We start from the raw sequence: 26691 nt of genomic DNA on the forward strand, positions 1-26691 counted from the left end.
AAAGACTACAAAAACAGGCACAACCAAGTTGGGAGGGCAGTACATTTGGAATAATGCGAACAATTGCATCTCGAACGCACAGACAAATGGTACAAGCATCAGCCGGCAACAATACTTGAAAACGAGAATCACAAAATCCAATGGGACATGGGCATACAAACAATAACCCCATCCTAGCAAGAAGACCGGATGCCGTAATAATTAACAAGCAAGAAGAGTCTTGTCATATTGTAGACTTTGCTGTTTCATCTGAACACAGGGTGAATATCAAAGAAAAGGAGAAACGGAGCAAACACACAACTCTAGCCAGAACGTTGAAAGGGATATGGATGATGATAGAAAATCAAGATAATACCAATAACAGTAGGAGCACTAGGGACAATTCCGAAAAGATTTGAAAAAAGAATGGGAGAAATTAGAAGCAGAGGAACGGCGGGAAAGATAAAACGAATGACAATAATGAAAACAGCTGAAATATTACAGAAAACACATCGATGCGGAGACTAGTACACATGAGCCACATGTTGGGACCAGGCAAACTGCTGCATCAAGAAGCGTTACATGGAACGAAGAACATTGAAGCTTCATATTTATTAGGTGGGTATCCCCTTCTCCATCCCTTTCTGTCCAAGGAACGGATTCAAAATAGTCGCGAAGTGTTAAGGAGGATGGAAATACTGAGCGCTGACCAGACATCTGATGGACAAGTGCGAAGAGAACTGGGAACCTGAAGAGGCTTATTGCCACTCACATTCCAGTGAAGACTAATGGCCGCTGTCAGCGGAAATCAATGGTAAGTAGCCGATCAGGGTTGTACATAGAGTCTACACATTGTATGCGGACGTCGTAGGTGTATATGGCATTGGACGGCGCCGTAGATCTTGAAACACTGTCTTTTTGTGAGACATTAATCAGTAAAATGCTTTAGTATGGAATATTGTTTCCTAGCCGCAATGCAATATTTCTGTGACTTCTCTCAAACACATTCTTTCATTCTGGTTCGTAGCCACATCGTAATCGGAAACGCAAACCCCAGTTTTGCAGAAACTGCTGAATGTGATGGCTGTTAAATGCGGCGCCATTGTCCATTAGAATTTCTATTAGTGGACCTCATTCGTAAAATAGGGACTCCAACCGGTCTACAATGCTTGGTGAATCTTGCCGACGTAGATATCCCCATATCGCAAATCGCGAAGGACAACATAAATTGATGTACGATAGTGGTCACTACCGTAATGAGCACACTCAATCTATTCCAATTGTCCCTTTCATCAAGGCTTTGGTTACACCAGCGTGCGGGTGCCGAATCAATATACTAACACACCTAACATGTTTTAATCACCATTCATCCATCATCTTTGGACACAGTTGGGTCCTCTCGTTTTTTTTAAATTAAAGTGTGCGTTTTAAGTCCACTATGATGATGGATGTGTGCAAATTACTCAATACATAACTGATGTAAGGTGGCAGCGCAAGTAGTTTGAGTGGGTTCAGCTCCAATTTTAAATTTACTGAGCTAACTCTGTAGTGCTCTTTGATTGTTTAGTTTACTGTTGCCTAACTTTACATTTACTGTTAATCCATGCTCTCTAATTGTCCATGAGCGTGCTGAGATATTCTGGGAGCAGCATTTCGCTGGCTGCCTTGGTGGAAGGAACGGCGTGCCTTCCCTGTCAGAGCGCCTGTTGTCCAGCGTAAACTCAGGATGAATATGTGTTGATATGTAGAATATTTGTCTGCAACTGGAGCGTCAGGCTAACAACTTTTAACAGTGCGTCCAGTTTTGTAAAGTTAATGTGTTGCACATAATTCGCTGACCGCAATCTTCTCGCATTCTCGATGACTGATCTTTAGTCTCTAGCATGTCCCCAGTTGTAAGTAAGCCTGCGCCAACTAAAAATATATTTTTATTCCTATTCACACGCCAATCACTTTGCGATGGATCGGTCTGGTTTATCCTGCTCGCCTTTTTCCATTGACATACTCCTGTGAGAGGCGTTATGCGTTTCATCATCATTGCTAATGGTAACTTTGTTGGGGCGATGTTTTATGTATGCTCTACCTATGCGGATCCATCTGCAAAATGTCAAATCAGCTTTCCGTATATTGAAAAGAGATTGTACGCCTGGACATGACTGGTGAGAATTCTGGAGTATCTCTTCCTCGTGTCCATCGTAGTCAAGCACCATCGCTACGAACACGTAATCCGAGCATCGTTGCTACTTCTCAAAGTCGCTAAGGGAATTTACAGATTAGTTGGAATTTTTCCAAATATTAGATAAGCAGGGGTTAGATTTAATTGACAAAAGCATCGTCAGTATACGATGATATGGCTTATTGTAATGACGTATTTTGGAAAATTACAACATTCATAATCAATCACGTTATTATTGGTGCAACATTCAGGCCACACCCAATACGTGAGAGGCAATATCCTTGACGCTTTTACATTACCGTTTGAAAGGGACACAAAAATACTGTGTATATGCACCTGACGATAGGCCTTCTTTAGGCCTATATGGCAACATCAGAACCTTCACAACTCCATGCCGAGACTTCTGTGCTTATAGATCTGCGTTTTCTAAAGATGTGTCGATGAAATTATTGAGTTCTCTATAGTCCATCACAGGTCTCACTTTGATTTTATTCGTTTGCACTACCACCATTAATTGAATTACAGTCTTAGCTGTATCTAGATTTTCTTCTCAGTAGAGCATTGACCATCCACTTTTAGCCATAAATTTTATTCTTTATCATATTCGGCCCGCATATGCTTGTCTCCGCGTTACTTAGATATTCTGTTATTCAATTGCACATGTATTTTCTCCACCCGCCTATTTCCATGCTGCAGTTCATTCCTCCTTTTTTGGGTCCAATACAGAACTAATCGCAACATACGTTGTTATGTTTTCTTTGAGTAAATGAAACTCATTATATTCTGTCAAATGTGATCCCTTAAACTTCTTGAGAGAATTGCATTCCAGTAAAAGATCAAAGCCTAACAGTTTTTTTTCGATAGTAAGGCTTCCAGTTGCAAAAGGTGGAGACTGCCGACTGTAAGTTCGACTTGGCCGATCCCACAGCATCGCATTGTTGTGGAACAGTGGCTGTCAACTAGAGCTGTATATTTTTGTCCATGTGGACGACTACATGCGCCTAAATTTGCATTTGCATGAGCAGTAGACTGGAGCTTATGTCTTTTCTCTTGAGTTTATTTCCTGGCATTCTGCAGCAAAATCGCCGATTTTGTTGCACAAAACACGTTGTAATTATGTGGCGACCTTTAGACGTTTGTGCGACCGGGCCGTCCCGATAAGCAGTCTTTGGCTGTATGGCACTGGCTACTGCATCTATAAAATATGATCTATGTTCAAGGATCCGTTGTGGGTGGAACTTTGCTTTCACTTCGATATGGCTGTGTGGCTGCAACAGTATCAGCCGCATCTCGTACGAGTAATCGAGCTCGTGCCAGCAACTCACATATGATAAAGCATCAATGTCCGGTGCCCGTTGCAACTCCATTGAAATGTAGTTGGGAAACCCCGTCATAAATGCTAACTTTATTGCAGTCCTTTTAAAATAAATCCAGATATTCCTGAAAGTTGTATTTACATTCTCCTGCCTTCCTGGATTGATTAGGCTTTGAATACGCAATGAATGCCCCGTCCGCGAAACCCTTGTTTAACCTGGTTTTAATCAATTCGATGTGCGTCTGATTATCTTCATCTATCTCCAGATAGAGTATGAGTGCATCTACCTGCCAAAAATAACGGTCGAATGTTTGCTACATCACCCATTTGTTGCAATTTTTGAACAAGTTGCATCTTATTGAGCCAAGCCAAGTCCCCACTATCGTAGAAAGGCATTATTATATCTCTGCCGAGCTTGTATTCTGCTATGTTCAGCAACTAAAAGACAAAAGAAAAAAATGATACATAAAAAATAAAAATAAGAGACCAAAATAGCTTGAATGAAACATAGATGTATTAAAATAATAATAATAATAATAATAATAATTATTATTATTATTATTATTATTATTATTATTATTATTATTATTATTATTATTATTATAAATACTCGTCCAAACTTAATGCCAACACCCAACTTTAACTGCAATCTTCTCTGCCCCTTCTTGCTTTCCCTCTCGCAGCTATCAAAAAATGAAGATCGGCCTGTGTTTTCCCTCTACTCCTTTTCACAGCAGTGATTGTCCTCATATTTTATTCATATTACAATATGCATAGTAATAAACCATCTATAAATGAAAGTTTTTCTGTACTCTTACCTTATTTGATTCCGTCAGTTGACAGGTGAAACAGAGACACCGTTGCTTGAGTAAGTCACGTTTTGCATTATTTTCGCCACATAACTCGCACATTTTCACACAAACATCGCGAATTGATATGGATGCACGTGGAAATAATTTGACTTCCTTCTAGACACTATCCCGGTGTGTTTAACGTTTCTTTAAACAGACCTTTGTCAAAAGAACTTGGCATGAGGATAATATTTCCTACAAAAAAAAACACTAACAAAATATTAAAAATTACATAGTATTCACGGCCTAAAAAATCTATTTGATTGGAGTAATTCTGTTTAATATATGGGGCCTCATATTGAAGATGACAGGAGGTTATCTTGGGCCAATACATATAACGGATATAACGATAGTCATGAAGGAGATGGAGAGACAGTGAATACATTTATACATATACAGTTCTGTTCTGCGATGCTTGGGACTTCATATATATATACTGAGGGCGATAGTTCTTATATTTCTTGTAACACATATAGGCGATGAGAGAGGGATACATATTCTTGTAAGTGTTACACATTATTCATTACAAATGATTAACACATTACCTTTCAATTTGTGGAATGAGAACACGAGGACAAACAGTTACAAATTATCGATGGTGGCTCTTTATTCATTGGACGGGTCGAATTCTGATGATGTCAGGAATTCAGATTGTTTCTGCATAAACTTTCTGTAAGATATTGTTCTTTTAACAGACAGATAAGAGACGTATAAATCGTATGCATGTTGGTTAGCCGGAGGACATGATATTGACGTGTAAATTGAATCATACTGTAGCAGACTTATCGCGCGGGATATATTTTACAGTTCATATGTAAGAAGAAGAATATATTCTTCTTACCTTTTTTCCATGAAGAGTTCTTCTGTATCTTCCCGCTGCTCCGTGGCGAACCATGACACGATTAGCACCATTTTTGAGACATCTGTTCTTATTTGTGAAACCATTAAAACAACTCTTAATATTTTTATAATATAAATTTATTACAGTTGTCTCAAATGGTTTTCACAGGATTTGCAGTTTGTCTACATCTTCGATTCTTACAGCGCGCTCCCTAGTTGTCTGTCCACCCCTGTCTAGACGTATGTCCGCTTTGGTAGTCAATCCTCAACTCTCTCAATCTCTCCAAAACTAACTACATCACGTGTTCTCTTACTTCACCTAATTACACGTCTCAGACCAACCTAATCCACAACTAGTTATTTGTTTATTCAATCCCCCAAAATAATGTTTACATATTTTCTATTTTCACATTCCATTTTGCGATTCACACGCCAATCATTTCTTCAACAATTTATTTGTTTATTCTTCTAATCATAATAACTGATCCAGCGATCATCCGTCGCTTAAATCAATTCACAAGAATACAAGAACAATAATAATAATGTTTTGACCCCTGACCCCGCTTGCCACAGTTAACAGATGCTACGCTATAATCACAGCCTAAAGAGTCATAAAATTACACTTCTACCCCTTCGCCTCTAGGGGGAACCTCCTCTGACCATGTCCACTCTTGGCCGATCAACTCTCTCCGACCGACTCTGATGACTGTTCTGCCTCCACTACCGTGACTTGACTAACTCTTGCTCCTATATGGAGAATCCCTCTTTTTCTATGACATCAGAAGTGTGTTTCCCAAACGTGACCAAACAAGAATTCTCTCCTAACCCATTTTTTAACCTTACCTATTTTTTACACTGTATTTTTAATTTGTATTGTTCCTTCTTTTTAGCTGGCATTTTTAATATTAAGTTTTGTACAAGAATGAACAATCGATTCTTTTTACGATATAAACAATATCGAACTATTTATAATAAGATTTAACAATAGACCTTTTTTAACATTCCTATTTCTTACATTCTATTTCTTAATCTTGCTTACAAGGTTCGACTCTCGGCTTATCCTAATCTCATTTTCAATTATCTTAATTTCTTCTTATTTACGTTTTTTCCTGTAACATTCCCATCTTTCCTATTGTTAAATTCTAGTACATTTTTTCTCTATATCTGTAAAACCCTTTGGCTAAGAAAGATCAGACCTCATCAAAAAATTAACTTCTTTAGCCAGCCCTTTTTCAACTGACTTCATAATTATTTTCTTTTGATCAGAATCTCTCTCTGATCTTCCTGCCATTTCATTTTTGGGTGTAGTGTATACCTCCTATAATTTATATAAGCTGTTTCATCCAGCCACCCTTATGCCGTAAACCGAGGTTCCGTTTTACCTCTTCACGAAATCGACGACTCTTTCGTCTAAATGTGTCCTGATCCTTTCTTTCGCCTGGGCGTTCTACTAATTAGAGCCTCTAATTATTAAGATATACTTTTTTTATCACACCGATTTGCTCGGATTTCCTTACTTGAACTCTTGAAACTTCCATAAAGACGTAGAAAACATCACTCTTAGCTAAATAAACCCCATCCCTTGAGCCAAAATTCCTATTTGCGCACTGAATTCTTACTATGGCCCAGATTTCTTTGAGTTTTCTCTTTTTTCTATCAGAGCGTCAAAGATTCAAGCATATATCCCGCATTCATACATCTCTAAAAAATGTAAGATTATAGCTTTTATTCCTACGTACTTAGGATATATTTTACTTTTCCTTCCTTCTTAATGCTATATATGATTTTCATGCGGTACTGACTGTTATAGTCCCTTGATACCTTAAGTAATGCATGTGTCATTCAACGCCTGCCTTTTTAATTCATTGTGCCTAGAATTATAATTCTGCTTGGTGCCGTCATGTGCAGCATGTCTTAAAACCACATACTATGGCAGGACCCATCTACTTTTTCCTAACGTGAGCATCTCTAATGCTGTTTCCTGGCAAGCTACAGTTCTTGTGAAAAATGTTTATGGGTATCTAAAAAAAACAAAAAAGCAAAATCAAAAAGAAAAATTCAATCTTTTGACTTATCACATTCGAAAAACTCTCAAAATACCCGTTTACGTAATTTTCTATTGTCAACTCACTTAAATGTTACCTTATTTCTAAGCCTACAATTTATCTTAATTAACGTCGCATTTCATTTTACCTATTTTAATTTCTTTACCTAATTACAATTTGAATTCCTGACAAAAAATACAATAACATTATACATACATTTAAAACAATTTACAATATTTGCTCGACATATATAGCATTTAAAAACTACAATCTTACTTTTTCACTATGATTACACATTTAACTTATACTTGTAACTTTTTTACGCAAAAGTTTTTGTAACAACAACAATAACAACAAAAGTCTGTAAAACAAAGTGTTCTTTTTAAAAAAAAACACTTTGAAAGATGAAAACTTCATCTATGAATACCAAAAATGCCTTTTACACAAAAGACACATGGTGTTTTAAAGTGCAAGCGATTTTGACCCTTGTGAAAATTTCTTGTTTGATTGACAGCTATGCAAAGCAATTTTCAACAATAATGATTTACCCAATTTCTTACTTGTATATATGTCTGTGTTTTTAAAACAAAACAATTAATCTATCAATGAATTACGCGTGGTGACTTGTTTTACACTTGTTTCTTTTTTTACATTCATATCTACTTATGCGGCATATAATTTCTTTTTAAATACATTTTCTTTCATATGAGAGGGTATGTTTTACATTTTTTCTATTGTGTATGTGTGTATTTCGTCTAGTTCGTTTTTTCTTTGTTCGTTTTTTTCCATGTTGTGTCATTTTTTCTACATGGACCCATTGTTAAGTTTTCGTGGTATACTTCGTTTTTTACTCTTTCAGAATAAAATGGTCACGACACTCAAACCGCTAAATGTTGAATAGCGGGGGACATTTTAAAGATTACACTGAATTGATATTGAGTTTTTAAAAGAAAGAACATTTAATTCTTTTTACAATATAAACAATATCGAACTATTTATGATAAAATTTAACAATAGGCCTTTTTAACATTCTATTTCTTAACCTTGTTTACAAGGTTCGAGTCTCGTCTCATCCTAATCTCATTTTCACTTATCTAATATGCTTCTTATTTACATTGAAAGAGATCCCTTTTTCTGTAACAATTTACATTGCCTTTTGTAACAACACGAAGGTAGATACTCTATAAGACTAGATAAATTCTTGTCCTTGGATCCAGTAAGGCTTAGAGACTACAGAAAATTATACTATACTATTTAAATGGTCAAAAGAAGAGAGGAGAACTATGTTCTCGATTTTTTTCTAACAGGGTTTCAGATGTTAAAATAAATTTCCTGAAATATTCAAGTATCTGTGTATCCCAGAGAGCAATCAAGTGTTAGTCCATAAAGATGGCCCCTTTATCCCTGCGACTAAAATATAATAAAGCAAAATAGGTTTCTATACTGTTAAAATTAAATAAAAATATGAGGGCAGTGTCCAATGATTGTTGAAACCGAACATATTAAATCTACAAAAACCAAGTGAAATGTAAATTGCATTCAGATACAGGGACTAAATATTTATTTAACGATCAAATTGTAGGGAAAAAAGTTGTTTTTATTAATATTTGTATTACATAGAGCTCAGTGTTATAATGCTGTTGTGTATAAAAAAGAAGTGCACATTTTTATTCTTCTATTTTCTTGTTAAATCTAAAAGTAATGCTCGTCAATAGTATAACGATTTGCAGAATCGTAAATTCAGAGTAAAATCATTATAAATTCACTTTTCCCTTGTTACGGATGACATTTCGATAAACAAATGAAATTGTTTTGCACGATTTCAGTTTTGTTTATTCGAAGATAATGAGCAGAACACTATCACTGCAAAGTGGCATATGTATCATATATATATATATATATATATATATATATATATATATATATATATGTGTGTGTGTGTGTGTGTGTGTGTGTGTATGTGTGGGTGGGTGTGTCTGGCTGTTTGTGTTTGTATAGATAGATATAAATATATAGAGAGATATGTATATTTGTATATGTATATGATTAGATATATAGCGATAAAGAGAGATAGAGAGATGCATTTATGTTGAGAAATGTATTATTTACAAAAATTGTAACGAAACTTAAAATCATGTTTATATAAAAAATGTATCCACCAATTTTTTTTTCCTAATTAAAGCATTATTTTCCTACTGGTATAAGGGTTTATTTACTTTCAAACCGGAGTTCACCAAGGGAAAGCAGGTAAATAGAAGCGCCAATTCCGTCGTATGCTGGAATGCTATTAATATATTTTCGATGTTTTATATATATATATATATATATATATATATATATATATATATATATATAGAGAGAGAGAGAGAGAGAGAGAGAGAGAGATTGTCACGATTACATTCATTGGGAGTAAGAACTAATAAATTAATCAGGGATGTACTTTTTATTGCGCCCTCTTCTACTGCTTTAAACAAAATTTGAAAAGAATTATTTAATTTCCTCCTTAGCCAATTCGATGTCCAGAGAATGTAGATTTCAAATGATGTTGCAGCTGGAACATGCATAATTATATTTCTACATACAATCAGATGTGTATATATATATATATATATATATATATATATATATATATATATATATATATATATAGTATATGTTTTTCTAAAATGCCGTGACATTTGATATAAAAACTTTATTTTCATACGTACCAGGAGATAATTAGGTTGTGATTTCCAAAATCATTTTTCTGTAAGATAGCGATGATGTGCAAATGTAAATGCATTTAAAATAGCGTCATTGGTGAAGGAAAAGTGATTATGAGAAGGAGAAATGAAACGATCACGAGAGACACAAGATAACGTTCAACATCTCAGGAGTGATTCGAAAACGTTCGAGATCTCGTGAGAGATTCGGAAATCATTCTAGATCAGCAGTAACAATGAGGAAATAAACCTTGTTTCTAAGAAGGACAAGCGTGTCAGAGTTATTCTCTGTTCTTTGTCTTGGTCTTCTTTGCGATTGAAACTGAACTCAATGTGTGTTCGTCGTGGGCAACATCACAGTTGTATATATGTCTAATAATACGAATTTTATATATGTCTAATAATACGAATTGCATTATATATTTGAAAACAAATATATTAATTAGCGTGTTGCTCTCATAGTAGGAATAATAGACTCTATGTAAATGATCAGTTCTCATCCAAAATATTTCGAAATAAAGAGTGTATGTAAATATGACTAAAGGTTACGTTTAGTAGATGTATAAATATTTATATATATATATATATATACATATATTTATATATATATATATATATATATATATGATTTATGAAGGTATACCTTTAATCATAGCTTATTTAAACAATACGAGTGTGCGTCAGCGGTTAGTTCTTGGTCCTTTATCATCGTTATTCATAAATGAACTCCCTGATAAAATTGTCTCTGAAATGGATATATGTGTTGACGACACCACGCTCTATTACGTATACGAGGGCAAATTGAATAAACACACATCCAAGGCAACGACGGAAACCTTAAAGAAAGACCTCCACTCTGTAGTAGGATGGAGATAAAAATATATGGTAACATTCAATGCTAACAACACTAAGCTTGTTTTCATTCTCCACCATCAATAGCTATGGCTAATGATACATTACTGGAAAGTACTTCGTTCAAACTCCTCAACTTAACATTCACAAGAAACATAATTTGGAACAGATACATCGAAGGCATTGCTGCTGCGAAGAAGGTTAGCTCTCTCTGCCGTGCTACTTATGTCTGAGAGTATCCTGTATCTCTACAAGGCAACCATTCGCGAACCTATGAGGTATTGTCGTCACATTTGTGCTCGTGTATCTGCTACTAGTCGCTCACTCCTGGACCGGGTTCAAAAGAGGTCGCCTATCTAACTGCTAGCTCGGCTTCAACATCCGTCCCATCAATGAAATGTTGCATCCCTATGTCTGTTTTACAAGTATTTTAGTAGTAAGTTTTCAGACGAACTATAAGCTTTTGCACTCCCTCGACGTAAATATTCACAAGCACGACAAGCTACAGGATCCCATCCCTACACAGTAAGGGTTTCCAGATGCCGAAAAACCTTCTACTTTAATAGATTCTTTCCAAGAACTGTTAGACTTTGGAATTTCTTTCCGGATTCCTGCTTGCCTGACTGTTATGACATGCAGAAGTGCAAGTGTAATGTAAACAGACATTTTGATGATCAACTCCCTACATAGTGTCCTTGCAATTTATGTCCCAGATAGTAGCCCCTCCATCAAAGTGGCACTGTCTAATAAAAAATTAGGTGCATATGTGTGCATAAGTATACTTGTAGTTGTATATGTATATGTATATGTATATATACATATATCTTTACATATATATCCGTGTGTAAATGTATATGTATATATATGTATATATATATAATTTTATAATTTTGATATATTTGTATATATAATTGTAAGCTACTTAGATTGAGTAGCATCTTTTAAAGATACTATCAGTTCAGTTCGCTTTTACTCGGGCCCTATGTACTGTTTGTAACTTGCCTGTGTGTGAATACACTTTATGTAAAATTTCAAATGTTCAGACCAAAAAATGTCTGAGTAATTTGGTAGCGACCGCAGAGGTAATTTTTTTAATTATTTGACGCTAATTTGGATCCCTGAACATTTATTGTTTTGGTATCAAATATGAATAAACACTTTGATCTATGTCAAAGTTATCTACATCTTAAATATCAAGTGTATAGACCTAAAGTTGCGGGGGAGTTTAATAGACTCTGCAAAGGTACAATCTTTCAACTTTGAACTTTTGCCAGGGGAATTTTTGCCATAAAACTTATTAAAACCATCGATCTATGTCTGAATACCCGTTATGTTACTAGAAACAGCAAAGGCCAAGTCTTTTGAACTTTAACCTCTTGGCAGCTCAACTTTTTGACGTAAACTGATGTGAACACTTGCCCTATCTCTGAATACCTTTTATGTAAAATTTCAAATGTTTAGATCAGAAATTAGCTGAGTAATTTGGTAGAGATTGCAGAGGTCATTGTTTTTAAAACTTTAACCTCAATTTTGACTCCTTAACATTACATTTTTCGGGTTCAAATCTGATAAAAAAAAGACTTTAGTCGATGTGCACGTAACCTACATCTAAATTTTCAAGTGTTTAGACCCGAAATTAGCGGAGGAGTTTTCAAGCGTTTTCAAAGGTCAAATCGTTGGAGTGTTAAACCTTGACAGCCAAATATTTGTCCTAAAACTGAATTAAAAGTTTTTCCCAAATCCCAATACCCCTTATGTCAAAGCTCGAGTCTGTAGACTGAACATTGAAAGAGAACTGTGGTAGGGAAATGTACACACACACACAGAGACAATTTCACCTTTATAGATATAAAAATTTATAAGTTGTTAGATCATTATTTACCCTTGTTATATATGATCAACATGTCTACATATAATGTAAATAAATTACACAATTTAAATAGCGCTATTTTTATATATATATTTTTGTGTTTTTTTTTAATAAAAAATATACCTACATATATTTTAATTCATATTAAGATCGCGGGTTGCTTTATAAAATCTGTGCAATTGGATATGAAGATAATATGCACTCCATAGAATCGAGATTGGCACAACAAACCAAAAACTGTAAGCGTTTATTCAAAAGCGTGCATTACTTAATGTAAGAAGACAATAGACGAAAATATGGTTGTATATAATACCTTCATTTCGTTTTATTAATTCTGAATTGTGTCTATAATCTTAACAAATCTATAAAATAAATCACGTTTTCTGAGTTATTTTATTAAATTCATATGGCATACATAGATTATTATGTAAATCGTTACTGTTATATAAACCAACTTAGTAATTCGCTATGTGCCTGTGAGTTCATTCCCGATGAAATCCAAAATAGCTTTGCCGATTTTTATGAAATTTCACAGGAAGGTATTTTATTTGCTTGGCAGTGTTCTAAGATAACTTTTTTATCGGGATGTCTTCGAAAAGTATGGATAATCGATAATCGAAATAATCCGATGAACGAATTGGGGATTTTGACAAAATTTCACACCTTACACAGCCTAACATAACAAATGTATTTGAAAAGTTTTATTAGCACTCAAGCCAAAAGGCGCGAGATATAAAGTTAAATTGATATGACAGGGCCGCCTGGAAAATTAATGTCTTTGTTTAGAGCGCATTTGTACTATGGTACTTGACGTTTTCATTAAAAATTTTCATTTAAGTCATTATATATAAAAACATTTAAAGCCACAATGAGTTTTCTATTGTACAATGTGTTATAGTCACTGCGGGGAGACATGTGAAACTTCGTTCCGGTGCACCGCGATGTACCCCCAACTAGAGCAACCAACCAATCGATTTCACCGATTTCCATGACATTAAAATATGGGAATGTGAAACATCTTTTGATCATCATTAAATCCCGGACAATATCGGGTGCCCCTGCTAATGTCTAATAAACTCTACATGTTATCCTACATACAATATAACTTATTAACAGTACAATCTTAATACGTTGCGTATTAAAATAGGTTCCTACCGTGAGAACTGATATGAGTACCGGTAGTGTAAGATTCTTTAAAAATATATTGCCGCAACCAAGATTAATATCTCTACTATTAAATAAAAAAAATTGTCTGCGTGTGTCTGTGTGTTAGTTTATTCCATATGAACTCGAAAACCGCTGGGATTATTTTTATGTAATTTCACCCGAAAGTACATTATTTGTCTTGCCAAGTTCTTAGATGAGTTTTTTTTTTTTATCAAAAATTCGATAATTGTGTATAACCGATATTCGAAATAATCCGATGAAAGACGAAACAATCGACTTTGAGCAAGGTTAACACCTTACACAGCTTAACATTTCAGGTGCATTTTAGAAGTGTTCTTCCATAGGAGTCGGAAGATCCGACATATTAATTCAATAGTAGGTACTTTTATTTGACAGGCGCACAGTCGATATGAATTCTTCTGTTTAAAGAACACTTCTACCATGGGGCTTTGCATTTTCATTTAAAACTGAAAATAAAGCCATTATCACCGCACACGCAGTAAGAACAGACACATAAAATCGACAGTAGGTTTGTTTAAAATTAATATTTCAGCTTGGAGCATCATTGACCCATGGCAATTGACTTTTGCATTTAAAATTGTAATTCAAGCAATTATATATGTATATATATATATATATATATATATATAATAGTTTTATTATCCAACAGTAGTTATAGATCAAACTGTATTGTAGACTAAGTATCTGTAAAAAGGCATGTAAAATTTCCACCCGGTACACCGCCATAGGACTCTAATTTGAGCATATCATCAATCGATTTGATTGAAAAATGGGAGATTTCATCGATTTCAATGACAATAAAAATATGGGAATGTAAAACATTCCTTGATCATCATACAATTTTGTACACCGTCGGCTCTTACTGCTAGTAGTAATTTAAGAACTAATAAGATAAAATATTGCAAACAGGCTATAAACTGCCGTCACTATTACGATGTCAACCTCGATCAAACTGATGCATCCTATTATCTTTTCTCATGTGAATTTTGGTTCAACAGTAAATAATATAATGTGTTTCAAACACCGTAAAACAGAAAATCAACAATGAATATCTAAATATCACATATTATAATTAAATAAAATTAAACTGGGAAAAATTAAATAAGCGGCATCAAGTAAAGTCTAACATCTATCATTATATTTTGAAATCGTCTTTATCTGTCGCTCCCATAAATGAAAGAAAATGATAAATAACAAGTTTAAACAGACTATCTATGAGCGTTAAGCCCCTACATTAAACCGACATTTTTAACAAGCTAGGTGACTGAAAGTAGGGGTGTTGCTAAGAAAAACGGTAAATAACAAAATAATTTTAAAATAAACAACCCGAACAAATACAGACGAAAAAGAAAGATTTATGTCTCGAACGTTTTTAGAGAAAAACAATAATCATTATTGCAGCTGTTCGAGTCGAACGCTGCCAAAAATATATTGTAAAACATATTTAGGGTAATCAATCGGAAATATTCTTTTACTTTGTTACGGATACCGTGTATGGGCATTCCGGTCCGAGTGGTAACCATGTCCTTCTTCCAGCGAGTGATTCTGGCCGGGAGATATTGGCTAGCCGCAAAAAACGTCGGCGCCAGTAACTTCCTTTAATAATATATTTTTCCGCTTAGTTAAGTCAATCTGCCTTGTTTCACGGCCAGAAACAATACAATCAGAAACGTTCAGACTTTTATTCAAAACGAAACTGGTTTCAATTTGTTTCATACCTTGCCCCCCTTCGTTGTTCTATTTACGCATTCACATTATTATTTTTCCTTTTAATTTTGTTAGACTAAATAATATAATTTCTATAAACGATTTATTTGGTCGAGTTCTAGCTCACTTTTAAAAGCTCATTGTTGAAATTAGTATGTTTTTACAAATATTTGAATAAAGTATGATACAGCAGTCCAAATCCTCTTGTGTGTAGGTTAAAATCATTAACACTGATTTAATATCTATGTGTTCACGGATTTGCTCAATTACATCACATGTTTTTAACTTAAACAAAGTGTGGAAATTTTTGGATAACACTGATTAATAGTTTAATTCACGTTCTCAAATACATTACATTGGATGCAGTGTGAAGTCTGAATTATTAACAATATTATTACAATGAAATGAAGCAGTTATAGAATACTAATAATCATTTGCTAAAAATACGATACTTTTCCTCGTCAATTTGTTGTTATAGATACTGGAAATTAATGTCTCTTTTTATGGTAAACCATACAGGTCTGAACACAGTTGTTCGCATTTTTAAACAGTTGTTATCTTCCTCTTTTCCTTTCTGATGTGACTTGCGCTTGATTTTCTTTAAAGTGTGAGGGACTTTGCATCTATCACACTCTTTGTCCAGTTACACTTGGTCCTAGAGACAAGACAGCGTCAAGACGCCCAAGCGTGATACTAGATGCAGGAGTTGTCTCCAACACATACGACACCTCAAAATGGTCACCCATTTGGTACTGACCAGTCTTATTGTTGCTTAACTTTGGGGTTATGTAAGAAATATATATATATATATATATATATATATATATATATATATATATATAATAGGACAACAAGAGTGTGAAATGAAGACACAAGACTATATATATATAGGTAGATATAGAATGGATCATTTATTGAGTAATGGAATGCAGGCAAAATTCGGGGATAGAACGGACTCTTTATGCCAGGGTATTTCGAAGCCTAACGCTTCTCATCAGAAGCGTAGAGAAGGTGCTCGGTAGCATGGGGGAGATGCGGCGTCTAGAGTATGGTTCGTAAGGGATGAAAAAGATTAAGAGGAATTATAGAGTGTTGGGGGAAGCTTTAATGAATTCTAAATAATTAAGGAGAAGCTTATTATATATAGTATGATATATAAGAATATATATGGTAATTAACATAGTATTGAGATTAAGGGGGGTATGTATTATGGTTAAATAGGGGGTGCATTGTTGCTGTGTGGTAATTTATTTTAACGGTTTGTGGGGTGTATTTTCTATGGAGTGGGTACTTTTGATTAATTTGGGGGGATATGCAAGGTTGTAAATCTGAAAGGTAATATGCGGCAATATATTTATAAGTTTATACGGTTATGATATAGGGAGTATGATCATAAGGGGGTGGTCGGAGATTAGGTTGGCAATGACTATGAGTGCGTATGACTTGATGTAAAATGTTAAGTATACATATTGATGTTAAAATGGGGGAGTAAGGAAGCCATAGCTACTTATGAGAGTGGTAAAAATATACCAAATAATAGTAGTGTAATTATAATAGTACAGAAGATAATAGTAATGAAAATAATAATAATAGTAGTAATAAAAAGGTGTAAAATAAATTAGATGTAAAATTGAATATCAAAAGTTAATATTAAGAAAAATAAAATAAAATTAATAAAATAAAAATAAAGGCAAAATTAAAAGTAAACATTAAAATTAAACATTAAATATAATCTTACCAATGGTTGTGATAAAATTAAATTCAAAATTACTGTTAATAACAGTGAAGATGGAGATAATGGTAGCGGTTATGGTAGCAGTGACGGGGGTGATAATAATGATATCAATTATAATGATTATTATAATAATAATAATAATGATAAAAACAATAGCAATAATAATAACAATAGTAATAGCGTTAAAAACAGTGCAGTAATAGTAATGATAATAATAAAGGCAGTAGTAACAATACTTCTACCACTACCTCCAACATCACCACCACTATTACCAATAATAATTATGCAAATACTGTTAATACTAAACTATCATGGGTGCGTATAAAAGGGGATACAGACAAGTGGGGGTAGAATAGCAGGAAATGGGGTTGAGGAGTGAGGGGTCAGTGGACTCGTATAAAATCGCTTATAAAGATACATGGAAATTTACAGGAGGAATGAACATATTTATTCCTATCAAGGTTACCTTAGTCTCTTCAATACTATCATTAAATTTTAGTATTTTTAATTTCGCCACACGAAATTCATACAATGAGATAAAAGATGGAATTATTTATAATTTAGGTACTGATGTTATAATATTTTACATATTCTTATAGCAAACCACCCTAAGTATTATTTAGACACAAAGAAAATTAAATGGTTCAAAAACATTTTCAAAAATATTTAAATGTTTTAGCAATCGAGACAAAAACGTCGGCGAGTGGCGTTGCTTATTTATTTATTTATTTATTTTGGAAAATCTACACTTTTAAAATGTTACTTTCTTTAAAAAAAAACTTATTTTTTGTTTCATTTTCTTTGGCCATGCCTAATATAATATATGATAGTGAAGCGAGAAAGGCCCTTATATTATTTTAAAATAAAGGGTGATCGACGAATAGAGGCAGCATAAAAATAGGATATGCCTATACAAACAAACTGAAAAATGACTGGTTACCCGAGAGTTTTATTTTATGATAAAGCTGTATAGTCGCAACTTACAATAGATAATTATAAGGCGAGTATGCTGTGCCTTTATTAATATTAATAACATGGAAGATTTTGAATATTAACAGTATTGAAAAGACGGTATAGCATAACAAACTGAACTTATCAATAATGCCTATCAAAATAAATAACGTCAGTTTAATTTCAACTGGCAAATAGAGAATGATTGCATTCACATCTCGTAAGACACGAATTGATATCGGAATAGAATAATTTAATACATATAGAATAATTTGGAAACGAGTAATATCCCGCAATTTTTAGACAATCTTTCAGAATATTTCTTAGGGCTAGGGTAGCCGCATTTTATTTTGCAGAAGAGAGATAATGTTGTATTAGCGTTTTTTTTTTTTTATCTACAACAACAATACAAAAATCATGCTTTAAAGTTTTAAAACACGTCATGTTTTATATGTGTTCTCAGATCTCTATGATTTCCGATTAATCAAGCCACGCGATATTAGTAGGAAAATATAAATGTGTCTTCCTGTCGATATGGTACATAGTCATTAAATCGATATGAGAATTAAGACATGGACAGATAAAAACGAATGCAATCACATTCTTCCTAGCAGTATAGAATTACGTGAAAAGAGAATTAAAAATATACAGGAAACTTATTAACAGAAAGAGCCGACGCTGCATCGCTACATGTTGACAAAAAGGTTTGATGTACAAATACATATACATAGAGAGTATACCAGGGCTGCTTAATTTTTATAATATTTCTTTATTTTACTTAAGAATAACCACTTATGAAGGTCCGAAGGTCACTCGAGGATAAGTATTCATAAATATTAGGTTGTGGCATAGTAATAACTAATGCTGTAAATTGGGTAAAAATTTATTATGAGCACTGTTTAACAGGAACTTGTTTACCCGCGATTTAAAAGATACAATTTTGTATCCAACCCGGAAGCATGCGACCGGAACAATGTTCCAAAGTCACGCAGTTCTAAGAAAGAAGCTTTGTTCGTGGAATATGCGTTTAGGTTTAGGCACAGATAGAGAGTGAAAAAAATCATATAGTTCTTGTCGCTAATCAAGTGTTTTGTGAAAGTTTGGCAAGGAGAATCATAGATCGGGATTCAGTTGAGCACTTGCTAGTAAAAAATAAAACGATAGAGCATATACAGTCTGGCGGCGTCTATTCTGTGGGGAAAAGGTTGGAGAGAAGAGAAAAGAATATCACTTATTAGGTTTCGGAACTGGTTTTGTACACTATGAAGCCAGGATTGGGCGCACCGAATAACTCCTCTCCAGAGGTAGGTACAAAGTACTCTATTTTATGGCGTAACTGGTTCTTATACAAATAGACGATTGCATCGGCAGTGAGATACTTACTGTAGCGGTAGAGTTTTCCAGCAATCTTCGAAAAAGATTTGATGTATGTGTTCAATTTCAGATCAGAAGTGACGACAAACCTCAGAAGTTTGTGAAGACATGGGCGTCTCCATGTTGAGAGCCATTCATTTCAATTGGGGCGAGGTGGGGATGAGAGTGATTATGATGAAAGGAGGTAATTTGGATGTTCGATGCATTAAAATTAAACAACCACCTTTGATAGAATTGCGTCATGTTTTAAAGATCAAAAACAGAAAATCAGAAATATCTTAACCAGCGTTAATCTTTGAAGTGTCGCCATGGATTGTCGTGTCGTTTGCATAAATGTCTACGAATCACCTAACAATGTGATTTTGGAGAACATGGATGAACATCAGGAAGTGTATTGGGTCCAGGACTCAACCATTATACGTAAGTGTTGTTTTGACACAAGTAAATAAGAGTTACATAAGATATGTGTGTATATATATATATGTATATATATGTATATGTATATATAATATAAAGCTGAACATCTGTGTATGCGCGCGCGTGTGTGTGTGTGGTCACGAATAGGCTCCTATATAGTTGACTATTTAAAAAAAAAAAATGATTACATATAATGATAGAAGATGTATCGAGAATCAGGAATGGGTATGTCTTATCTGGCAGAACGGTTGTTCATAAAAATTGTGGGGTCTGCGTTACGGCCGGGCCATCAAAGAATGGAAATAAAAAATGAAAAAAAACGTTTAAAAGGGTTTTTGATAAAGATGTACACAAGAGTACTTTGATAAGTGTGTTTCGAATTAAATAGGGATGGTATAATAAATTGTCGGGTCTGCGTTCGCGCCTGTACTCAATGGAAATGTGGCACAAACTTTAACAAAGACTTTTCATATCTATTTGCGTAAGTATACTTTGATAATTATGTTTCAGTTTCAAGAAATATGGTATAATAAAATTATTGGGTGTCTGTTCGCGCCTGACCTCCATAGAATGTAAATATGTCACAAAGTTTAACAAGTTTTTTAAAAGGGGTGAGAGTCCACAATAACACCTTAACTTTAATCTTAATTCTCGTTAGCTTTAATTTATTTTTTGTAGTGGAATCATATTGTGTCGAATAAATTCATCTCATAAATTCACGTTCTTATTAAAGTGAAAGCCAAAAAAAAGGCAAAACTTTAGACAATTCTCGATACAAAATCTGCATAACTGTTTTTTTCCTTCTCCACTTGCACGTGGTATTCTTTTGAAAATAGATAAATAGATATATACCAAAAAATAAGAACGTTACTTGTTATCGTGTCAAAAAAAAGGGAAAACTCACGTGATTACGTGTCTTTTAAAAAAATTGTATAACCTTCTTATTTTTATTTATATATATATATATGTCTAAGCTTTCTTGTCAGTGTACTAAAAAGAAGTCAATTGATTACAACCCAATCTGTGTATTCTTTACATTACAATAGTGCAACCCTGAATCCGACGGCGCAATACTACATCGTTCAATACTGTAAAACTGAAACGAAGCTGTTTTTCTTGAAAAGGGCGCCATTTTCATCTTATTCATATTTATAGCGATTATTTGCTTTAAAAAACTAAAGTAATTACGCGTTTACTTTTTTTAATATCCCATTTTGCTGTTTCGGATTATTTTACTAAATAAGTAAAGCTTCAATATTTTTCAAAACTGTTTTTGTTTCTTTGTTTTTCGATATTTCCTACATAGTATTTAGTAAGAGTGTTTAGCAGAAAAGCCAACAAACGACTACATGAAAAAATAAATATACAAGAAATAAATGTTACCATAGTCAATAAAATTCAGTTCAACTTTTTCTTTTGTTGTGAAATAGTTTTTAATGCTCTTTACTTGAAATAATTTCAGCGAACCCAAAATAAAACGAAATTTGAGGCGATAACTACGTAAATGATTTTTTTATATAAACTACACATGCCATAATCGAATATCCAAGCACAAAATAACGGAAAACATTAAAATATGTTTATAAATATTCCTTACGTTGACGGAACTCTCTTAAATTGTTAACACAGAATGCTCAGGGGTCCCTCCTTCAAATTGAAAACTGGGCTCTCCATGTAAAAGTCGCTGCCATTTTGATTTTTTTAACCGGTTCGTGAATTACAATTTTATTTTTTTTACAAACTACTCAAACATACAAGCCAATGAACTTTTCTACCATAAAAGCAACTTTTATTGACTAACATTTATTTCTTCTATATTTATATATTGTTGGTCAGTCTTGGCTACGAATGGAAACAAAGCTGATAAAAAAAATAAATTTTCGCGAAAATTATCTTTACTTTCATCATATTTTGCTTAGGGTAATATTTCTGAGTATCAAAACCTATCTCTTTACTACCCCCTCTTTTTCATAACCTACCATACTTCCATAAATCACAGTCCATTTTCTGTAGGCTGTGTTTGAACCCAGTCAACGATGGGTACTTCTGCTAGTATATATATATATATATATATATATATACAGAGAGAGAGAGAGAGAGAGAGAGAGAGAGAGAGAGTACGGGCAAAAACAAATTTTTTCAAAAACTACAAATTTAAGCTTTAAATTTAATGTAACTGTTAAAACAACATATGCCTCAATTGACTCGCCTTTTATTCCTCTATAATCTTACCTGTTCATTTTTTTTTATTTTTAATTGAAATATTTTGGTGTTCATGTCATTTTAAAAGAATAACTTAAAATTGAGGAGGCAAAAAGAACGTCCGAAGCAACAAATTCGCTTAAAACCAGTACCGAGATTAGTCCCCAAACCGGGCGAACAATTAATTTATTGATTCTCATTTAATACCGGGCACCGTCGGGGCTCACGGATAGTATATATATATATATATATATATATATATATATATATATATATATATATTGCGTACATATGCGTACATATATATATACGTATAAGTATGAACATACGTGGACCTCAATATGTGCATATGAACACGTTTATTTCTTATGTTTACATCACATATATATGTGATTACAAGTGCCCGTGTACATATGCATGCATATAAATAGATCTGCATATATACACATACACACCCACACAAATATGCGTGTATATATATATATACATATATATATATATATATATACATACATAGACAATATATATCTAGAGAGAGAGAGAGAGAGAGAGAGAGAGTGAGAGAGAGAGTAAAAGAGAGATAAATATATATTTAAAAAAAATACACCGCCACACACGCACGGACACACACAGAGACACATATATACAGACACATACACACGTATATGTGTGTGTATATATATATATATATATATATATATATATATAAATATATATATATATATATAGAGAGAGAGAGAGAGAGAGAAAGATTACTATATATATATATATATATATATATATGATGATTGCGACGTCTTGTCAGATGAGTGCAATTCCCTCAGACACTTAAAAGTCCATGAGCCCAAAAATGACTTCCATCGCCACGGGACCATTTTAATAAACAAATACCGGAGGGAGTATCTATACACAGATGATGTTACAGAGTCCTAGCTTTGTACGACAGCTAAGTCTCTCTCTCGGTTCAAAATGTTGAGATCCAGCAACAAGCAAGAGTAAGATAGCCAGCAACAAGTTAAACTGCAGATAGCTTTATGCGGGTACTGGTCTCCCGCTTTATGGTTTTTAAAATCAGAGATTTGCTTCTCCTAGAAAAGTTGCCTTCCCCACGGCGTACGGGAGCCCTCTCCACCCCAACACACACATATATACACACAAACACACACGGTGCTAGTTGGCCGTTTACCTCGAAAAGGGTTCATTCGCCCTTTTGAAGGTCTTGTTTTTAATCCTTCAGGGAGACTAGCCAAGTTTGGTGGGGGAACCAGTTTAGTCGGCGGTGACCCGACCATGAGGCAGGTAGCACTGAGTTACATGGTACCAGTGGCATATGACATGACCTGACATACATATACTACTTACTACTTACTATATATATATATATATATATATATATATATATATATATGTATATATATGTATATATAGAGAGAGAGAAAGATATCTATCTATCTATATATCTATATCTATATCTATATCTATATATATATATATATATATATATATATATATTGCGCACATAGTGTACATGTACATATGTATAAGTATGAACATACGTGGACATATATATATATATATATATATATATATATATATATATATATATATATATATATACTAGTAGCACCCCCTTACCGGCGTTGCCTGGTGTAATCGTGCCCTGCTCGAAAAATTTAAAGTACAGTTTTTGTTGATTTTGTTGTTGTTGTTGTTGTTGTTGCTGTTCAATCCTCAACCTGCTCATGTTACGAACTGCTTTCTGAATAGACACCCCTACTTCTCATGGTAACGAAAACATAAAATTATATCCTAAGGAATTAAAACGAAACTTTTTTTTTAATTACTGCAATACTTGGTGTCAATTATTTCACTTTTCACCGCAAAAAAAAAATAAATAAATAAAGTAGAAAATATTTTTTTAGTAAAAGAAATAAGGCGTGTTCAAAATAATGAAATATCACAAATTACCGTTGTTATTAGTTCTGTTATGAGAAGCCAACAAAGAAAAAAGTGGCAATTCTTCCTGGATAATTTTTGTGTTTTAATGTAGTTTAATACTTGTAATTCTTTTATTCGGTACAACAATGGCTAACACTTATAACATTTACAATCTTTTAACGGAACATTTAAATGCGATATTCGTTTTAAGCATAGCTGAGAACATTTAAAGTCATCTTAGTAAAGGAAAATTTAAGCGGGAAATCAAGTAAGATTGTAGAACTATCGGCAACTATTTTTACCGGTTGGTTGGTTTTGTGTTGGTTTACACAAATTAGCAAATAACCCGCACTCCCATCCAAATTACCGCCTCCTACAATATATTGCCATAAATTGGTTGTATATTTTACTTTAAATTATTACAGAAAATTGCCCCCCCCCCAATTTTATAATTATAAAGTCATCGGGTCTTAGAAATTATTTGTTTTCTGTAATTTTAAACGCTATTGCCGTTTCCTGTAATTTTAAACGTTATTGCCGTTTTCAGCACCTCTGCGGACCTAGAATAGTAGTAATTTCAACGACTGAACCTTTATTTATAAATTGAAACAGAAATAAACAAATGAAAATAAACTCGGAAAGCAAGTAAAAAGGAAACATACAAACATAAAAAGTTTGCCCCACTTTTTATAACAATCTGAAAAATGAAACTGAATTAAGCAAATAATAATAACTAGCAGGGCCCGTGGAAATTCCACGGTAGTTAAAATCTTTTAAAACACATCAGTAAGAAATTCCTTATAAAAATGAACGTATGGAAGCAAGTAGAACAAACAAAGAATTTTAGTTTAAACTTTTATTGAAGGTCAATGCGATCGTAACTGATGCAGTTGATATTGTCAGTAAGTGCTGGTGATGATTGAGGCGGTGACAGGGACGTCGACAGGTGCTTGGAGTGAGAATAGTGGTCACTCAGCAGGTTCTTGGGAGTCAGATTGTGAATTTAAATAATTGTGTGACATTGTTGACATCGATTTTGTGCAAGTTCTGATGACCCCAAGTTATTTAATATTTCAGGACATTTTGGATTACATGTGTAAGTAATGAATAGGTCACAGAAAACTGCCATTGCATCTTGATAAAGCTGTTGTATATTCCTAGCACTTCCTGTAAGTGTAGATGGTAGAATAACTGGTACACCAGGATAACCATCTTCATTCCTTGCTAAATGATCCATTAAGCCAGAATATTGAGCAGCTCTTAGTTGACTTTGATGGGTTTAATGAAGTTTAATAAGCAACTGTCAACTTTTACATATGCAATAGACTTTTCTATTTATTTTGAATTTTATTCAATGAAGATTTGGAAATTCACAAATATTTTTTAAGTCGAATTATTGATATAGATTTCAATTAATGCATCACAACTTCCTGATAATATAAACAGAACACTTTGAATTTTCTGTAAAAAAGTTTTTTTTCCATAAAAACATTGTAATCTGTTATAATATTCAGATTCTTGTGTATTACATGCATAGAAAATGAAGTGTTTCTGTAAATCTTATGAAGTACAGTTAACTTTTGATTTTTCGATAATCAAAATGATGTGAGGTAGGTTATACTTATCAAATTTATTGTCAATGTTATATAGTTAAGTAAGCTGGCTAATTGGCTATAAAGTAAGTTATTCCGAACTTTGATCTAACATTTTAATTAAAAAAAAAAAGCTTAACATTTTCTTGTATCTTTTTTTTTATATTAAGAAAAATGTAAGCATCATGCTGAAATTAAAAATAAGAAGAAAAAAAAGGTAAATATCCAGATACGCTACTACAGAACACCGACCACGCTAATTTGTTTTTTTTTTATAGGTAATTGAGGTCGCTAACAACGCATCTGATAGTCAAACTTGGGGCAAATTTACTGTTTGCATGGTATTTACCCCTGAACCCACGAACTACTTTCCACCATTTTGCAGCTTCCGTTTATGCTACGCGCATGCACGTTGTAGCATAAATTACGGCTTCACCAAGCAAACTACGTTGGGGGTAGGGGATTTTTTTTTCCAGGACATAGAATTTTCTAATTTTCAAAAATACATTATAGCACTTTTTGGGTGGAAAATTTAAAATTAGCTGAAAAAGAAACAAAACAAGAAAAGGGAAGCACTCCAAGTTGGAGTAGGGGGGTAATTAATCTGTTTTTTTTTTTTACCTGAAACATAGAATTTTCAAATTTTCAAAAAGTAACGCACCGACATTTACCAATTAGAACACCATTTAACATTTTCCGAAGATTTTACTGTGTACATTGGTATGCGCGCCCCAAAATCACATCCGCCCCCCCCGCTCGCGCCCCCAATGTACACAGTAAAATCTTCGGAAAATATTAAATGGTGTTCTAATTGGTAAATGTCGGTGCATTACTTACAGAAAAACATTTAACTAAACTGCAAAAGCACCTATTAAGCCACATAAGTTCTATAATTGAATCTCCCTCCCCCCGCAAAAAAAGAATGAAAAACATAAAGATGTTTAGTGCTTATGTTTT

This window comes from Euprymna scolopes, chromosome 8 (assembly GCF_053919585.1).
Source record: "Euprymna scolopes isolate OS-2025 chromosome 8, ASM5391958v1, whole genome shotgun sequence".
NCBI lineage: Eukaryota > Metazoa > Mollusca > Cephalopoda > Sepiida > Sepiolidae > Euprymna > Euprymna scolopes.